We start from the raw sequence: 18430 nt of genomic DNA, 5'->3' as shown, positions 1-18430 counted from the left end.
GCTCAACAATACCTTTTGCATGTCTACCCAAGCCTTTTCCTTCATAGCCCATCTTGGACATTAGCTTGGAACCTATGCCTCTAGTATGTTTTTCAAAAGAACCAATATAAGCATCCTTAGAGGAATTTGAAGACAAACTGGAATGGTTTACCTCTTCTTCAAGCTAATACTTGACTAAGGCTTCTTGGGCAACAAAGATCTGTGTCTCCAATTCATGCATTCTTTCTAGGTTCATATTTGCAATATGAAGTTGCCTCTCCATTTCCTGCAATTTGTCAAAAAGCATCTTCTTCTCTTCCTCCACAGAATTCAACTGCTCTCTAAGTATGCTGCTCTTCCATCCATCCTCATACATTTCTCTCACCTTGCCCATCATAATGAAAAAGTCTTGCTTTATGTCTTCATCAAAGAGTCTTGTGATGCAAGAGGAATTTGAGGATACAGTTGTAGAAGTTTTCACTATGCCAATGAACAAAAAACTTCAAACAAGATTAATAAAGAGCTTATTTCAGCAACCTTTTGCAACAAACCTCTTGTGCTCCAAGGATTTCCTTGAGGTCCTTTGGAATAAGAATAGTGCCTTAAGCTCTCTTTCCTTCTTGTCCTTCCTGCAATGAGCTATTAGTAGCTTTCCCTTTACCTCTGCAAACTCAGAAAATAGTTAGTCTGCAAAACAAGCATACAATCAGCCTCTCGCTGTTCAAACACCTTTCAGACAAGCAATCTTTGGTTTGTCAATCAAGCATTCTGATATAACCTTCTTTGAAGGCATGGTTAATCAATCTTAAGCTCGGATACCACCTGATCTAAAAATGGGGCTCTTAGGCTTCTTGTCTAACTTACAAGAACCTCTCCCACCTCCAAAGCTTTAAATATTCCCAAGTCTTATTGATTAACCAATGTGGAATTAAAAATGCTTGGCAATATAGTGTATGCTGGTATTTGTTTTAAACTAATTATATGCTTAAAGTCTGCTATGGTGCTATAAGTTGATGTGCTCAAACTGATATATAAATACATATAACAATAAATAAAGCAGTAGAGACAATGCAACAATAAAACAGACACATGAATAACAATATTAATTTGGATTTCACCCAAAACTCTTGGGCTACGTCTCCTTGAGCTCTAGTAAACTTGACTAGGCTCTCTGGGATTATGGTAAAGTCCTTTTACAAGCTCCTTGACTCAACTCCATTGGTTTTACATAGAAACAATGGGTTTAGACACCATTTATCCCCAGCTCTTGAAGCTCTCGGATCTCTAGCTCTCGGCTCTCACTCTAGCTCTTGGCTCTGGCTTCTTTGGCTCTCTGTAATGTATATCTCTCTAGCTTTTCACTTGAACTCCAAGTGACTCCCTTGGCTACTCTCTGTGCATTAGCTTTTTTCTCTCTCGGCCTCTTTTGCTTCTATGCTCTTTCTTTGCTGCTGCCTTTTTGCGTTGCTCTCTTTTGCCTTAGATTCCCACTTTGGCTTCACTTTCTACTTATGCTTGGTTTCAGCTACAACTCCATAAAAAATCCCTTCTGTCTCTCATATTCATGGCATTTAAGCCAACTGGCACTGTTCATTCATTTCTTCTTCTCGGGCTCTCTGGCTCTTGGCCTCTGTCCACTTGAATCCCCCTTCTAAGCGTTAGCAATCATGGCATAACATCTCCAGGGAAGGTGGCAACCTATTCCATAATAAAATGGACCATCGGTGCCCTTGAAATCCCAAAAAAATGCGTTATCTATTTACACAAAGAAATACATTAAAAACACAAGAAAATTCATCAATCTGCCATTTATCGGACTTCAGGTATTATGAATTCCACCTTATTTTCCATTGGGTCAGCTTGTAATCGCTATCACAAGTCACAATGCCCTGTTCCATGGTTTCTCTTATTATTTTAAAAATACATTAAAATATTGAAAAATCCCGTAAAATGGCTTTTAGACGGACTTGAAATATTATATATTGCCATTTACAAACCCTTTCGGGTCTAGATACATCGCAATATCGCGTGGATCTGGGGTAAGCCATATGGCATTGCCGATGCCGATATCAACGATCATGATATCGCTTGGCCCGGGGTCCCACCTCTACCTCGTGGCATTGCTGATTGTGATCCACTGATTTCAGCGATCGCGATATTGCTCGGCGTGGGGTCCCGCCTCAAGCCCCATGCCAATGCCGATGCTGATCTGCCGATTTCAGTGATCGCACCATCACATCAGCCCGGTCCTATCACATGTCTTCCTCCAATAGCCGTTGATGCATTTTTTCTTCATAAATCCTTTTAGGCCATTTTTAAGAAGATTTGCCTCTTTTTCCAAAAAACAAAGGGCATCTTCTTTCTGGCATAACTTTTGCATCCTAAGTCCATTTTTTCCCATTCAAGTTGTAGCAGATTCAGAACGAGATGATTTTTGCAATGGGGCTATTTCCAAGAACTTCCTTGGACTTTAATTTTCCTCAGTGAGGAACACCTTGAATTATGAGTCTATGCAATATCCATTTTGGATCAATATGGGATATTATAGGAAGTTTATAAAAATCTATGTCGAGATCACCACACCGATGGAAAAATTGTTGAAGAAGGATGTCACATTCTGTTGGAATGATGACTGTAAGAAAGGCTTGGATATATTGAAAGAAAAGATGGTTACCGCATTGATTCTAGTCTTCCCGAACTGGAAGAAAGAGTTTCATGTACATGTCGACGCGTCATGTATAGCGCTGGGGGAAGTCCTAACACAAGATGACGGAGAAGGCTTGGACCATCCTATCACGTTTGTAAGCCGCATATTATCGAAAGTAGAGAAGAACTATTCTACCACTAAACGCAAGGGGCTAGCTATGGTGTATGCGCTGCAGAAGTACCAGCACTACTTGCTAGGAGGCCATTTTAAAATGTATACAGATCACTCCATGCTGAAGTACTTGGTCAATAAGCCTGTGCTAGGGGGGTGAATCTAAAGATGGCTCTTATTGTTCAAAGAGTATGATTTTGAAGTTGTTGTGAAGCTTAGACGATTGAACGCGGGACCAGAACATCTATCACGCATCGAAACAAGGGAGGAAACCACTAACTTTGAAGAAGGATTGCTTGACACACAACTATTTGCAATGCGCGTCGTGGATGGTCATTTTGAGGATATAATACACTTCCTAACAACAGGAACTGCATCGGAAGGATACTCTGTCCAACAAAAGAAGGAATTAGTTGTGCACGTGGCAGATTCCTCTATCATTGTTCGGCATCCATACAAGATGGAGACTGATGAGATATTGCAATGGTATGTACCTCAGTTTGAATGAAGCAGCATCCTCACGAACGCTCATGGGGGCACCGCGGGAGGACATTAGGTAGGGAGTAAAACCGCACATAAGATTCTACACACTGAGTTGTGGTCGCCAACCCTTGATCAGGATTCAAAAGCATATTGCAAGGCATGTGATGTATGTCAAAGAACAGGTAGGTCATCACGGAGGGATGAAATACCTTTGAATCCAAAAATGATGTTGCAACACTTCGAAAAGTGGATGATATATTTTATAAGACCCATTCAGCCACAAGGGAAGACAGGGGCAGGGTAAATTATCACTGTGATAGAGTATTTGACTCATTGGGCAGAAGTGCAGTCGATAAAGGATTGAACACGCACGACAGCTGCAAAGTTCCTATTTGAGCATGTACTAACATGATTTGGATTTCCAAGGATCTTGATGAGTGCTCATGGTACGCACTTCCTAAATGAGATGATCAATGCACTAATGGAGGAATTTTAGGTATATCACCAAAAGAGCACACCTTATCATCCACAGGCTAACGGGACAGTGGAGGCATTTAACAAAGTGCTTGAAAACACATTGACCAAGGTTTGCAATGCTCAGTGAAGTGATTGGGACCTATGCATACCTACAGCGCTATGGGCTTATCGAATGACGTACAAGAAGTTAATGGGATAGACACCCTTTAGGTTGGTATATAGTGTCAAAGCGGTGATGCCCATGGAGTACATTGTGCCTAGTTTGCGCATAACAGCGCTCATGGGTATGACAGATCATGAAGCCCTGGAAGAGAGGCTCATGCAGTTGGATGAGCTTGAAGAAGAGATATTTTTGGCTGGATTCCACCAATAGGTCCAAAAGTAGTGCAAAAAAGCGTGGCATGACTGACATATTAAGCTGTGCACCATTAAGGTGAATGACTTGGTGTTGTTGTATGACAGTAAGTTTGATAAATTTCCAGGGAAATTTAGAATGCATTGGTTGGGGCCCTATGTTATTGAGGAGATTACCAACGGTGGCGCAGTTTAGTTGGTTAAGTTGAATGGAGATCCCTTCCCAGAAAAGTTGAATGGCAGTTGATTGAAGCCATACATAGGTGGCTCAGCCATTTGACTATGCGATAGAAGCATAGTCTTAGTGCTCCATTTAGCTAAAAGGAGGCGCGGGACTATAAACTACACTACCTGGGTTGGGGATCTACACGATTTCAGGACTGTGCAAAGCAGGGAAGTGTCACAAGGTCCGTGACAACATGGAGGCAGTTGTGCTACTGATGGAAATAGCACGCAGGTCTACCAGAAAGTGACCGTTAAAGTCATTGTTCACGACTTGATGGTCGGATTGTGGCTAAATGGAGTGGGTAGCAAGTATTTAAGGCAAAATTTATGGATTAGATTCTTGAAAATTTTCCACCAATCTACCATTAATGGGCCAAATGTGGGGGTAATGGTTGGATTTGAATTCAAAAGGCCCTATATATTACAAGTGGTTTTCGAGTGAAAAAAACTTGGCATTTTGAAAATTAAGTTGTTGCATTATCAGGTGTGTACGGAACATGCGAATTTTGAGGCTTTGAAAGCAAGTTCCATGTTTGAAAGATTGCCAAAGGAGACGAAGGACCACTTGAATATAATTATGTCAACACTCAAGGAATCTGCACAGGAAATTGAGGTAGTAGAAGTTGCCCTAGAGAGTGCTGGAGTGGTAGTAGAAGTCCCTAAATCACCTAGAACACTAAAACCAAAGAAGGATAAGAAGGCTATGCTATGAGTGCACATCTCAACAAGAAACCCACAGAGGACCAAGATCACTTTGCAGGAGAAGGGGAAGGCCATTAATCTAGAGGCAGATGAGGAAGAATCTGAAGAAATCCTAGTAGATGAGGAGGATTTGGAAATGGAAATTTAAACCAAGGGTGTGGACCCTATTATAAGGTTACCAGAATATGTTCCTCCATGCAATGGAAAAGCCAAGGTGCCAAGGTGCACAAGGGAAAAACCAAGGTGCCAAAGGGCATAGAAGAGAGAAAGAGCTCAATTGCAAGCTAGAGTTGTCGCCCACAATATATGCTAGTTTGCAGAGTTTCATAGAGTTCAAAGCAGATTTCTACCATGTCTATATCAGGGTGCAGAAGGACCTAACAAAGACATGGCATAACTTACCATATATGGATATTGATGACGTTATCTTTGCAGTCCTCGAGTCTTGGTCGTTGGAGTGGTGCGCTGCAACAGGCTCTGTGGTGGAAATGGACAAATCCGCTGCACAACATAAGAAGGAAGAAACAAAACTCTGAATGGCACAGTTGGCTAAGAAGCACAAGAAAGAGGAAGCGGAGGCTAAGACCCAAGAAGCATTCAACATCATGAAATTGGCCAAACAGTAGAAGACAGGAGGAGAAGAGCATGAAGGACAAAAATCACCTTCACCCAGGACTGAAGAAAAAACTGAGGAGCCAATAGAACAAGGTAGCACAGACCCGCAAATGATGTCCACCCAACTCAAGTGTCAGCGACCGAAAGAGAAGGAAGTGCCATGAAAGAAAACCAAGGCGCCAAAGACATCCTTTGATCTAATCACCCCCACTGAGGGAGATTTACACAATGTTGGAGAAACAATGAGGGATGTCACCATAGAGGCCTTTCAACAGTTTGGAGAACAACAAAAATTGGTATTAGGGGCTCACTGGAAAGAACTGCAGGAGTTTTAGGCTCGCACTCCATAGGCTGACACAGTGTCCACCAGCCTCGCGATTGGCACTTTAGCTGCTGCGGAGATGTTGCGAATAAGGGTGACCAATGTGATAGTGCTACCATATGGGGCACTTACTACAGAAAATGAGGCTGATAGGCCCATGGCCAGCATCCTGAAAAGGGTGGGCTTGAATATGGCTGCGCTCCCTCGAGAGATGCTCCACTTCTTGTAGGATGGAGTCACCCTGGAACTTAGGGCCCAGGAGAGTCACGCTCTACAGCTGATGAGCAAGAAGCACATCAATATTGAGCAGTTGGTATTATAGTGCAATGAGGGAGTGGAACAAAATATGAAGATCATGTAGGTTGTGGAGTAAGCCTATCGAATGGTCTCGGAGTTTCACATTTAGGCAGAAGAACCAGTTGAAGCACGTGTCCATATGTTGGCCACAGGGGTGCGTGACACTCAAACAAAGATGGCTAGGATTCAGCTAGAGCTGAACCTGCAGATCGCAGAATTGCAGTTGAGGGCTTAGCCTTCAACTCCACCGGAAGTCAAGGAACAGTGTGCCACTGCTATTATTGCAGCAATATCAGTGGTTGACAGTGCAATATCAGACTACACAGGACTTTTTGAATAGTCATTCAAGGTCCTGACCACCCTACAGGAGGACCCAAATGTAGAGCGCCCAGAGACAGAGGCGTGCGAGCTACAACAAATATACGACGAGGTAAAAGGGACTGCGTAGATGGTTGTCCTTACATAGAGGCTCGCATGGATGTAGGAGGCAAAAGCACTTAAGGAACAAGTGGATGCCGCTTGACACAAAGAAGTGGTCGTAAAAGCGTGCCTATGACCATGGATAGATGATGCATATATGATCACAACTTCTATTGAAGGCATGCTCGCGACACTGCAGGAAACTTAGCAGAAGATTCAAGGTGAAAGTTCAGTGGTAGTCACCGAGCATAGAGTAGAAGAAATCCAGCAGGCGACCGCTCAGTGCACTTTTGAGCTTGCAGTCATCCAAATAGAGCTAGGAGGTCTTTGCGCTAAGATCTCTGTGCCTGTAGAGTGACTCAAGGGTGAGTCACAATGTTTGTGTTGGGGGCCTATTGGGTGCGGGATCCCCCAAGGGTATTTTTCTAGCTAAAATCCCATATTTTGGTCAAATTTTGTAATCCATGTGTAAAGACTCTGCATTTTGTGGTCATCGAGTGCGTAGATGTTAAGGAGTCATAGGGTTGTCTGCCCTTATTTTGGAAATGTAATGTCAGCTATAAAAGATCTACCCATGGTCCATAGACCATGGGATTGTATAAATAGAGCTAAGCTCTAAGTAGTTTGAAGGAATGAAGAGGAAGAGAGTCATAGCTTTAGAGCAAGTCTTGGGTTGTAGCATAGGTAGAGGCTCTGAAGCTGAGTGCGCAAAGGCTTAGGATATAATTCTACAGCTGAGTGCGTGGACCCCTATAGCTGAGTGTGCAGGGCAGGTCGAGTTTGTAATCATCCAGAATTATCAATAAAGAGAAGTATTCTACAATTTTTGTGTCTTTATTACCTATTTATTCATCTTGTTATGTTGGGTTTGAATTTCAATTATAATGCTTATATGACGCACGAATGTATGTAAATGTGTTGGTTAAGTGAACGCAGGTAAGAACATATGTTTACGTGAAGTTAAATAAGATCGGTTAATAAGATAAGTAAGACACTTAGCCTAGTTTGGGAGATATCACAATTCGCTCCCCTAGCTGCGTGAAAGTCCCTTAGCTGCAGGTTAGGGTTGCACAAATACCACTGTACCATTTCGCGAAGGTACTGAAGGTTGGAATAGAGGGCTAAGAAACCTACGCGAAGGCAGGTATAGCTAGAATAAACCGGCATCACAACCATCTCAAGTGTGCGGAAACTTGGTTCCAACATCCTCCCATACTGCTTTAGGAGAGACTTGAGTCAGTGCTTCACAGGTTGAAGCCGAAAGGGCTAGTAGTGTAGGGATTTGTTTAGCTAATTAACGCTGAACCTAGGTTAGGGCCCCTTAATCCAACACATATAGTCTCTAGATCATAGAATATCACACTCCTGAGAGATTGAAAAATGCATTGGCCAGAACACCTTTGTAGAAGAGGGCCATGCAAAAAATGAAAATAAACTGGATTGGACTGGAGCAAAGTCCGCCTTTGTTGTTGGGTCTACAGGAATGAAGGAAGAAGAGGAGAGGAAGCAGTGAGGAGGGATAGAGAAAAATGCAGGATTTTATCCTAAGGAAGAGAAACCATCCACAAAATCTTGGGATGTCAGAGAGGCCACCAGGGCTATGAAGGATATAGATATAGATGACTAGGTTTCTTAGATGATGAGAAAAAACTTTAGTAGGGGGGTGATGATGAGGCTCATCAATAGATAAACTATATGGGTCACAATTCCACTCTCTAGCTTATTAAATTGTCTTTGCTCACATTTATTTATAGATTTTTTTATATTATGCTTAGTGAGAAGAGTAAAGATGAGTTACTATGTCATGTGGCCTAATGTGTGTTAAATGCAATAATTGGAGTAGTTTTGAGTTTAATTGAGTGTAGGAACTCAGAGTAGGCAAGAAAGAGGTATTCTAAGACGTGGTCTTCCTCCTTAACTACTCAAATCATTCGAACATTCCCCCACTCTATCTTATTATCTCGGTGTCACTCAAAGCCAAGAAAGTCGAGTTCATTGGCAACAAAGCCAGTTCAAATCAAGGAATATTTTTTCTCGACTTAGGGAGCCAAGTATCCCTATTTTCTATGGAGATGTTGGTAGCTCCAATTTTGTATAAATAAGCAAGTTAAGGGACTCATTACAATTCGAATTTTTTTTGTAGCCAAAAGGCCATTAAGTTGAAGCACATTTGAGTGTTATTGTTATGATGTATTTCACACTTTTTGATTGATAATGAGAAATTTTGTTTTCATCCAGCACTGAGTTGACTCAGAGGGATGAAGCTCTTGGGTTAGGGCCCAACCCTAACAGCATAAGTTCCTCTCTTGTATCTGTATTCTTAGCTTAGAATGTTGATTAACTGTTGAAGTTTATTTATGTTTATTTTTAGCTTAGAAAGTTGATTAAGTTGTTGCTTATCCATGCTTCCATTAGCTTAAAGAGTAGATTAGTGTTGTAGTCCAGTGAAGGAAAATACATCAAAAATATTGTGACAATGACCCCTATCTCATCTCCCTCATGGGATCATGATTAGAGGACCCACACTCACAACCCAAAAACAGAGTTTGTCTTTTGTTCATTGCATATATTAAGTTTCAGTATTAGTTAGATAGTTGTTTATGATTTCTTGGAAATATCTATAGTTGTTATTCTACTTCTTAAGATTGTTGTAGCTTAGGAGGTAGTCCATTTCATATATCTAGTTCTTAGTGATAGTTAAATCGAATTGTCCAAATTCAACTCATCTTTTCCACATTAAGATTTAATGATTTGAAAATGAAAATAGAAACATGTGTAACTGTAGGGTTGTTGATTTGCGGGAAGGGACTCCTCCAACCAACTCCATATAGGGATTCTCCAGCTTTTTTTGATGCATGAAAACCCATATTATGAACCTCTATCTTTTAGTCAACATAAGAAAACTACTTTAGTCAAATAAAACCTTCTTGGCATGTTGGGCTTGGCTAAGGGTGATGGTCACCTTCCCCACACTTTCACCACTATCATGCACCCTTCCAAAAATTCATCTCACATTTCTTTCACTCCAGAAGCTCTCAACCAACTTCCTATAGTAGTTTCGGGTATCTTGTAGTAGTTCAGGACATCTTGTAGCAACATCCTATAGCAAACATGTAGCAGCTTATTTTGACCATGTTTTGACCATGTTTTGGCCATGTTTTGACCAGAAATGATAGCATAACCTAGTATAGGAGTAGGTTAACCCCTCAACTTGGTCTCCATGTCCAAAAGTGCCACCTAGAATAGTTCTTCCACTCCTTTCCCTCCTACAAGATAAGATAAAATTAACTTTTATATTTCTGCATTTAGCAATTAGAACTTTTATCTATTCTACAAGTGTGAATGAGATAGTTAATGCATGCATGTTTAAATTCTGAAATGATATAATAACCTTCTATTTTCAAGCAACCCTGGTAGCTAGATGATCAAGTGCAACATTAGCATAGTTTCCTTTCTGAAAGTGATTTGTGTCATTTCATAGCATTTACAAGTTGGCAACTTTCATTTCCTAAATTGACAAGCATTTACTTTCTCTACACTAGAACTAGCCTTTACATTCTTCTTTCAGTAGTCAGAATCCTTTTAGTTCAATAGAGGAATGGTTTGGAACCCTAATGGTCAAGTGCCCCAGTTTAGAAGTGACATGAGTAAAATGATGCATCCGTTTTGTATATAGCACTATCACCTCCAAGTTTGTACGAAACCTTGGGTTGATAAAGTAAAGCTGGTAGTCTTGGGAGTTGTTGCATTCTTGCTTCAATACTAGGGATTGTCACTAAGAACTGAAAGAAAACTCTTATTCTTCTTCCTTTTTATTCTTCTTTTCCTTTAGTGGTTGAGTTTCTTCTTTTGTCTTCTCATTTTGAGAGGGAGGCCTTATCTTTCTACAACTGCATTATGTTTCCTTGTGCCTAAAATTGCCACATTTGTAGCATTTAGAAAGATTTAAGAAAGGAACAAAGGGATTATGGTTCCTTGGTGTTGGGTTGTGTTATATTCTTTCCATGACTAGCCCACATAGTTGACCAGTGGGTTAGAGGGGGGGCGGAGCCCCCCCTTCTTTCCACCGATTATGTAGCGGGGGGGTCATTGGGGGTTTGAGGGGTGTAGGTAACCCCTTTCTATGGGGTCCAGGGCAACGCCCTAGAAAATTTTGTTTTCTAGACCCTATATTAGGTTGGGTGGACCTACCTATGGTTTTGTGCATGTTTTTTGTACACGGTTTTGGATGCGGTGGTTTTCAATCCATGGTATTGGATGCTTCGGCATGTATCAATATGTATTGTAACATTGAAAGGAACATAATGAAAAATCAAGCTGGTAGTCCCGATTTTGTGATCCAGAGGAAAATCTCTGTGTATATGTGTTTTATGTGTTATGCTCTCGTATTGTTTATTTTCTGTGTTTTAGAATTCGTATGCAGGTAATTTCTATACGAGGTTAAAACCTACATTTGTATCAGAGCTATTTTGGCTTCAAGGGGATGCCTTTGTTGCTAAGGGGTTTCACTCGGGCCTGTGGTAGACCCTATTCAGTGGGAAATCTACAAGATCCATTTTGATGGCGAAAGAAGATGGTGAGTAGTGGAAAGATATAGATTGAGAAATTTAATGGTCAGATTTTTGAGTTATAGAAACTCAAGATAGAGGATCTGTTGCTGGATAAAGATCAGTGGATCACAGTAGATCCAGGTACTAAATCAATGAGAGTGTCATATGAAGAATGGAAGAATTTGGATCAGAAGGCAAAGAGCACAATACAATTGTGTGTCTCACATTAAGTATTGTTGAATGTATCAGGGGAAGCTATGGCGAAGGCTTTGTGGGACAAGTTATGGACTTTGTACCAATGTAAGTCTCTGGTAAATAAATTGTTCCTACAGAAAAAGTTGTATAACCTGAGTATGAAAGATGGAGACTCGGTGATAGAGCATCTGAACATATTGAATACTATGGTAAGTCAATTATTATCTTTTGATATTAAAATGTCATATGAAATAAGTGTATCAGTTTTTTGTGTTCTCTACTAGATTCGTGGGATAGTTTAGTTATTGCAATAGCTAGCAATGAAACTACCTTGCAGTTTGATGAAATAGTCTCATCCTTGTTGATGGAGGAAATGAGATGAAAAAAATATGGAGAGCCAGAATGGTGATGCCTTTTCTATATGAGGACGGTCCTAGAATAGAAACAAAAATAAGTCATCAAGTGGGAGGTCTAAATCTAGAGGTAGATCTAAATCTCCATGAAAACCTGTAAAGGTGGTGTACTGGAAATGCGGAAAGGAAGGTCTCTATAAAAGAGACTATAGATCTAAAGCTCCTGATAAAGGAAAGGGATCTAATGATGCTCCTTCTACAAAAGCAAAAACCGCCTTAGATAAAGGTGGGGATGTGTACTTGGCTTCTTCAAGTACACATGTAGATCATGAGGCATGCTTGATTGACTCAGGTGCATCCTTTCACTTTACTCCCCACAGAGAGTGGTTCTGCGAGTTTGAGAAATATGATGGTGGTGATGTCTTCTTGGGGACGACAGGAAGGCTAGAATCGTTGGTCATGGAAAAGTAAAGTTGAAATTGCAAGGTGGAAGGGTTAGAACACTTTCGGCTATTCTGCATATTCCTGTACTAGTTAGAAATCTGATTGCTGTAAGCAATCTGGATGATGCAGGTGTAAAAATAGTGTTCGAGAAGGATACCTACAATATGGTTCAGGGAGCACTGGTATTGATGTGGGGAGTTTGGATTGGAACTCTGTACAAGCTACAAAGGTAGCACTATTGTTGATGGGTGCAATAGTTCTATGGTTCTTGAAAGAGGAGCAGAAAATCTAGTGGTCTCTCGAAAGAAGACCATGCTGTGGCATAAAAGGCTTGGACATATTGGAGAGAATGGCCTTCAAATACTTCATGGTAAAGCATGGCAGAAGGTATGAGTAATAGCTCTCTGGATTTTGATTTCTGTGAAAATTGTGTATATGGGAAGCATAATTGGGTGAGTTTCCCCTCTGTCGGTAAAGGGAAGAAACATATATTAGAACTTGTGCACAGTGATGTACTTGGACTTGTGAAGGTTCCATCACTTGGTAAGTTTGTGTACTATGTATCATTTATAGATGAATTCTCAAGGAATACATGGATATATTTCCATAAGAAGAAATCTAAAGTCATTGACAGGTTTAAATAATTTAAGGCTCTGGTGGAAAACTGGACAGAGAAGAAGATAAAGGTGTTGAGGATAGATAACGGTGGTGAGTTTTGTAGCAAGGAATTTGAAGAATTCTATAAGAAGTGTGGTATAGCATGACAGAAGACTACTCCATACACACTTGAGAAAAATGGAGTTGTAGAAAGAATGAAAAAGATGTTGATGGAAAGGGCAAGAAGCATGCTTAGTGGTGCCAAGTTAGGATAAGAATTTTGGGCAGAGGTGGTGGAGATAGCATGTTACCTGGTCAACGGATCACCTTGATCAGCATTGGAGGATAAGATTCCACAAGAGGTATGGACTGGTAAGGAACCCTCTCTTTCACATCTGAAGGTATTTGTATGTGATGCATATGTACATGTTCGAAAGGAGAAAAGAACCAAGTTGGATAGTAAATCTGAAAAGTCCATGTTTATTGGGTATAAGGATGGTTTAAAGGGTTATAAGGTTTGGAACCCAGAAACAAGGAAGGTTGTGTAGCGCTGAGATGTGCTGTTCAGAGAGGTGAAAGATGTTATTAAACATGAATTCCAACAAAAGGAACCTAAGAAGATAGAGTTTGAGCTTAAGGAGAAAGAATCAGACTCTACAACAGAGTAGGAATTAGAAGATGAAGAGCCACAAACTCTGGTTGTGAGAGGATCTGTTCAAGAAAGAAGGTAGCCAGAAAGGTATAGTCCATCTGGTTTTTCTTCAAATTTTGTTTTATCTATTACTGATGATTATCCCAGAACTATGAAGGAAGCAGTAGATTCAGAGGATGGAAAAGTCTGGAAAGATGCCATGGTTGATGAAATGACATCTTTGCACAAAAATTAGGCTAGGGATCTGGTGGAGTTGCTGGCTGGAAGGAAAACCATTGGTAGCAAATGGGTGTTCAAGAAGAAGACAAATGTAGAAGGAAAGGTGGAGAAATACAAAGCTCGGTTATTCCCAGGTGTTGGGAATTGATTTTGGTGATATTTTTTCTCTTGTTGCCAAGGTGACTTCTATTAGATTACTTTTATTTCTTGTTGTTGCTTTTGATTTTGAGGTAGAATAGATGGATGTGAAGACAAAATTTCTTCATGGGGATCTCGAAGAGGAGATCTAAATGAAGCAACCTGAAGGCTTTGTGGTGAAGGGTAAGAAAGAAATGGTATGCAAGCTAAAGAAGTCTTTGTATGGGTTAAAGCAGTCACCAAGGATGTGGTATCAGAAATTTGATACATTTATACGGTGACTTGGCTTCACCAGAAGCAAAGCATATCACTGTGTGTATTTTAAATGAATTGGTGGCCATGTTATTTATTTGGTCTTGTATGTGGATGATATGTTGCTGGTTGGAAATGACAAAGAAATTATCCAGGATTTGAAGACCCAATTGTACTCCAAATTCGACATGAAAGATCTTGGTGTTGCAAACTATATTTTGGGCATGGAAATTAAAAGAGACCGGGAAAAGAAGAAGCTTTGGTTAAACCAGAGGAAGCATGTTGATACAATACTGCAGAGGTTTAATATGCAGGATAGTAAACCGGTGAAGGTTCCTATTCCGGTAGCTGTGAGATTATCTGCTAAACAGTGTCCAAAGACACAAGAAGAGGAAGAGGACATGTCCCGTGTTCCATATGAAAGTGTAGACGATAGCCTAATGTATGCAATGGTGTGTAATAGACCAAACATTGCACATGTAGTGGGAGTATTGAGCAGGTTTTGTTGAGCTATGGAAAAGGTATGAATTTGACATTTATTTCCTTGTCTTTTTCCTTAATCATATCTCATTTATATTCTAAGATGGTAATATATCAAAGAATTATAGTGAAAACTAAGGAGTTATTGATTATTGCAAATTAGTTAATTATTGTCTTTTTCCATGCAAGAAATAGAAGAAATGGAAAACTGCCATTCTAGAGGAAAAGACAAAACAGAGTAACTGTTGTACCTTCACCAGGAAGCCCTATCCAGACAAGCATATCAAGATGGAGCACACAGTTAAGGATAAAATGGAAAATCACAGCATCAGCACAAAAGGACAAAGGGTTGACTGGAGTTAGAAGATGGAGTGGATCCCTCAAGATCCTTTGATCTTGAGGGATTGCTGTTACAGTTAACATATTTATTCCATTTCTATTAGCAGCATTGTTGATTTAATTTCTTGCTATTCCCAATCAGTCGTTTTAGTGTGGAGTGTTAGATCAACAACTATAAAGGACATTGGCTATTACTATAAGAGTTCTCAGGTTGAGGATCTTGTTTATGCTTGATTTCATTTATATCAGTTGATAGAGGAAAGAGTTATTGCTACTGCATCCTTGACTGATAATTGTTGTTAATTTCCTGAGTGAATGATTTAGTTTCAGAGCATTGAGTTTCTTTTAATTGCAAGTAGGTTTTATTTCAAGCACCTGTTTACTCTTATATTTGGAAGCACTGTACTACAAATTGGAAAACATTACTCTTGGATTAAATTGTCACCTCAGACTGATTACACTCTTGAAATAGAAAATCATACCTGGATTGATAATTAATGTAGGATAAATAGGAGCTAAAAAGACATCTTTTATACCTCAGCATTTTGGCGCCATTGTCGGGGAGAGTGTAGCCATTTTTTCTTTCAGAGAGTAGTGTGCATCTGATGAGTGCCTGCTATAGAGAATTGGGTATTAAAAATGGAAGGTAAGAACCTATGTATGGAGCATGTAACAACCATTCTCCCCGCCTGCTTTCCAACAGGTTTGTTCATTTTTTTTAGTAGAAATAAACATTTTAGTTTTGTGTATGACTAAGAAGAAAAAACTTGAAAATAATCCAAAACCGCTACCCAAACCTGACAAAGCTAAGGGACTGGTGACCCTTGGTCGATCAACCTTCATAGACGTTATCATTAAGAAAGATGAATCTCAACCATCAGTGGGCCCTAGAAAAGTTTCTTTTAGACAACCTACTAGCTCCCTTCGTGCCACAGGCTCACCATATGTAGCCTTTACTGAGGTGCACAGCAAAATAGAAGAGACTGAGCAATATTTTCAAGAATTAAGAATTCTCGCCCAATTTCTTTACAAGAAGGGAATTCTAGTAATCTCCGCGAAGGAGTAGGAGAAATAGAGGAAATAAAAGAGCCAAAATCCCCTCTCGAGATAGTTCAAACACTCAACAAGCTAGATAAGGGGAGTGTTGTCAAGATCATCGAAAACAAAGCAGAAGAACTAAAGAGCCAAGATCCCCCCAGATAGTAGTGCAGCAAGGAACACTCATTATCCCATACCAAGGAAGTGCTATTAAGGTCATTCCTACTCCTTCTAGTAAGCTTAGGAATAACTCCATAGAGATCCCAGAAGGGTATTGGCACATATTTGATCAAATGGCCCAGAACTAGCAAACACCTGAAACCTCCTCACTGCAATATCCCATTGTGGACACTGCAGTCAATGCACCTATGAAGGCCATTCCTCTCTAGAATATTCCTACATTCCATGGCTTAACATCAGAGAATCCAAATGCATTTCTATTTGAGTTTGATGTATTATGCCGGGGGTATGACTATACCACCGATCCCCAAAAACTAAAATTATTTCCATCCACATTAAAAGGAGCAGCTTTATGATGATTTATGGGGTTAGGTGGAGGTGTTATAAACAACTGGGATCATATGAAAATTGCTTTTCTAAAGAAATATCAGGATTATTGTAGATACATAGAATTAAAGGATGAAATATTTCAAATAATAGCAAGACCTAGTGAAACACTGGAGGAATATGTAGAATGCTTTCAATACAATCTCTAGAGATCTCCTTATGCATCTTTACCCTTGCCTGACAATGTGTTAAAAATTACATTAATTAAAGGGATGAAAGAACAATGGGTTGAAACATTAAACATTATGGGCAAAGGTGACATATATGAGGAAAATTTGGCTGACATCATTGATTTGCGTATTGGGAATTCAAGAGGAAGCACAAGACTGAAGCTGGTAGAACGTGACATGATCACAAGGGATAACAAGATCTCTGGTGGAGGGATAACCGGCACAAAAATTGGCAATATACTAGAATATTTCAAAACTAATATTCTAGGGGCTCTGACAACACAGTTCGACATCATGCAAGCTAAACAAAAGCAAGCAGAAGCAGAGAAAAATTTGGCGATATTCTGCCCTAGATGTAGAAAGAAACATAGCCATAAAGAATGCCTACTGGATATAGTCCAAGTTTGTGCCATCTGCACGAACGATCACTCCACAGAAAGCTACCCCTCAATTTCGGGATTGAAAGCAGTCTACAAGGAAGTAAAGGAAGAAACAAAACTGGTTTACCTACTCAATCAGCATCGCCAGTGGCAGCCACAACAAACAGGTATGCCCATTAATCCATCCTCCTCTTTTCAGTCTCCTCAGTATAATGCTAAACAATAAAATGGAATGTGGCGGAATCAGCCACCTTTCCCCAACTGGTCACATCAGCCATTTCCCATATCACCATGGTCAAATCAAACAAATCAGATCAACTCACCGAACTTTCCTTACTGTCCACCATTTTAGCAAAATAATGCATATCCAACAGAATGGTCACCCTCCACCTCGCAGAGTCAAACCTTGCAGTCAAGCTGGAAAAAACCCAAGAATCAACCAGTTGGAATGATTCCTCTCCCTCAACCTACACTACCAGCACCTCATACATTGCCACAAAATCCCTAGACCAACTTAAGACCGCAACTCCTAGCCCAACCCAACTCTAACCCCGACAATAGACCAGTTCAATTTGTTCAAATAATTGAAGGACCAGAACTAGAAACCAAGTTAAGGGAGTGCAAAAACCTTCAATTTAGATCAGGGCACATAATAGAATTAGAGGGAGACAAAAATGTTCAAGTTGAAAATTCGTTACCTTTAGAACAAACACCACAAGAAGATAATTTGGATAGACAACAAATTCATGAACAAGCAACCACCTCTTCTCCTCCATTCCCAGAACGACTAATCATACCACGCCCGATAGAACATCCTGATTTTGATGTTCTGGGAGAACTAAAAGAATTGTGTATAAAAATTCCACTCCTCCAGGCTAGCCAAGATATCCCAATTTATGAAAAAACCATCAAAGAATTATGTATAAAAAAGCCAAATAGGAGAATAAAAACTAATCCAACTGTCCAAGTAGTTGACACCCTATCTGACTTACTATCAGGAAGAGAATCACCTATAAAATATGAGGACCCAGGGAATCCTATAGTCACAGTGCAAATCAATGGATGCTCCTTTCCAAATGCCTTAGTTGATTTAGGAGCTGCAATCAATATTCTAACAACCACCACTTGTCAAAAACTTGGCATTACATCATTAGATCCAACCACAACCTTATTGGAGTTGGCTGACCGATCGGTAGTCAGACCAGAAGGCACACTACATGATGTAATGGTATCTGTAGACTCCTGGGAATACCCTGCAGACTTTCTGATCATTAATCCCAAAAACCGACTAGATGGACACCCTTTAATTCTAGGTAGACCTTGGCTAGCAACTACTGACGCTTACATTGGCTGTCGACAAGGCA

This window comes from Pinus tabuliformis, chromosome 6 (genome assembly GCF_031772625.1).
Source record: "Pinus tabuliformis cultivar Carrire ecotype Pingquan chromosome 6, CPIR1, whole genome shotgun sequence".
In the NCBI taxonomy this organism is placed as follows: Eukaryota; Viridiplantae; Streptophyta; class Pinopsida; order Pinales; family Pinaceae; genus Pinus; species Pinus tabuliformis.
Note: the sequence above shows the minus strand (reverse complement) of the source record.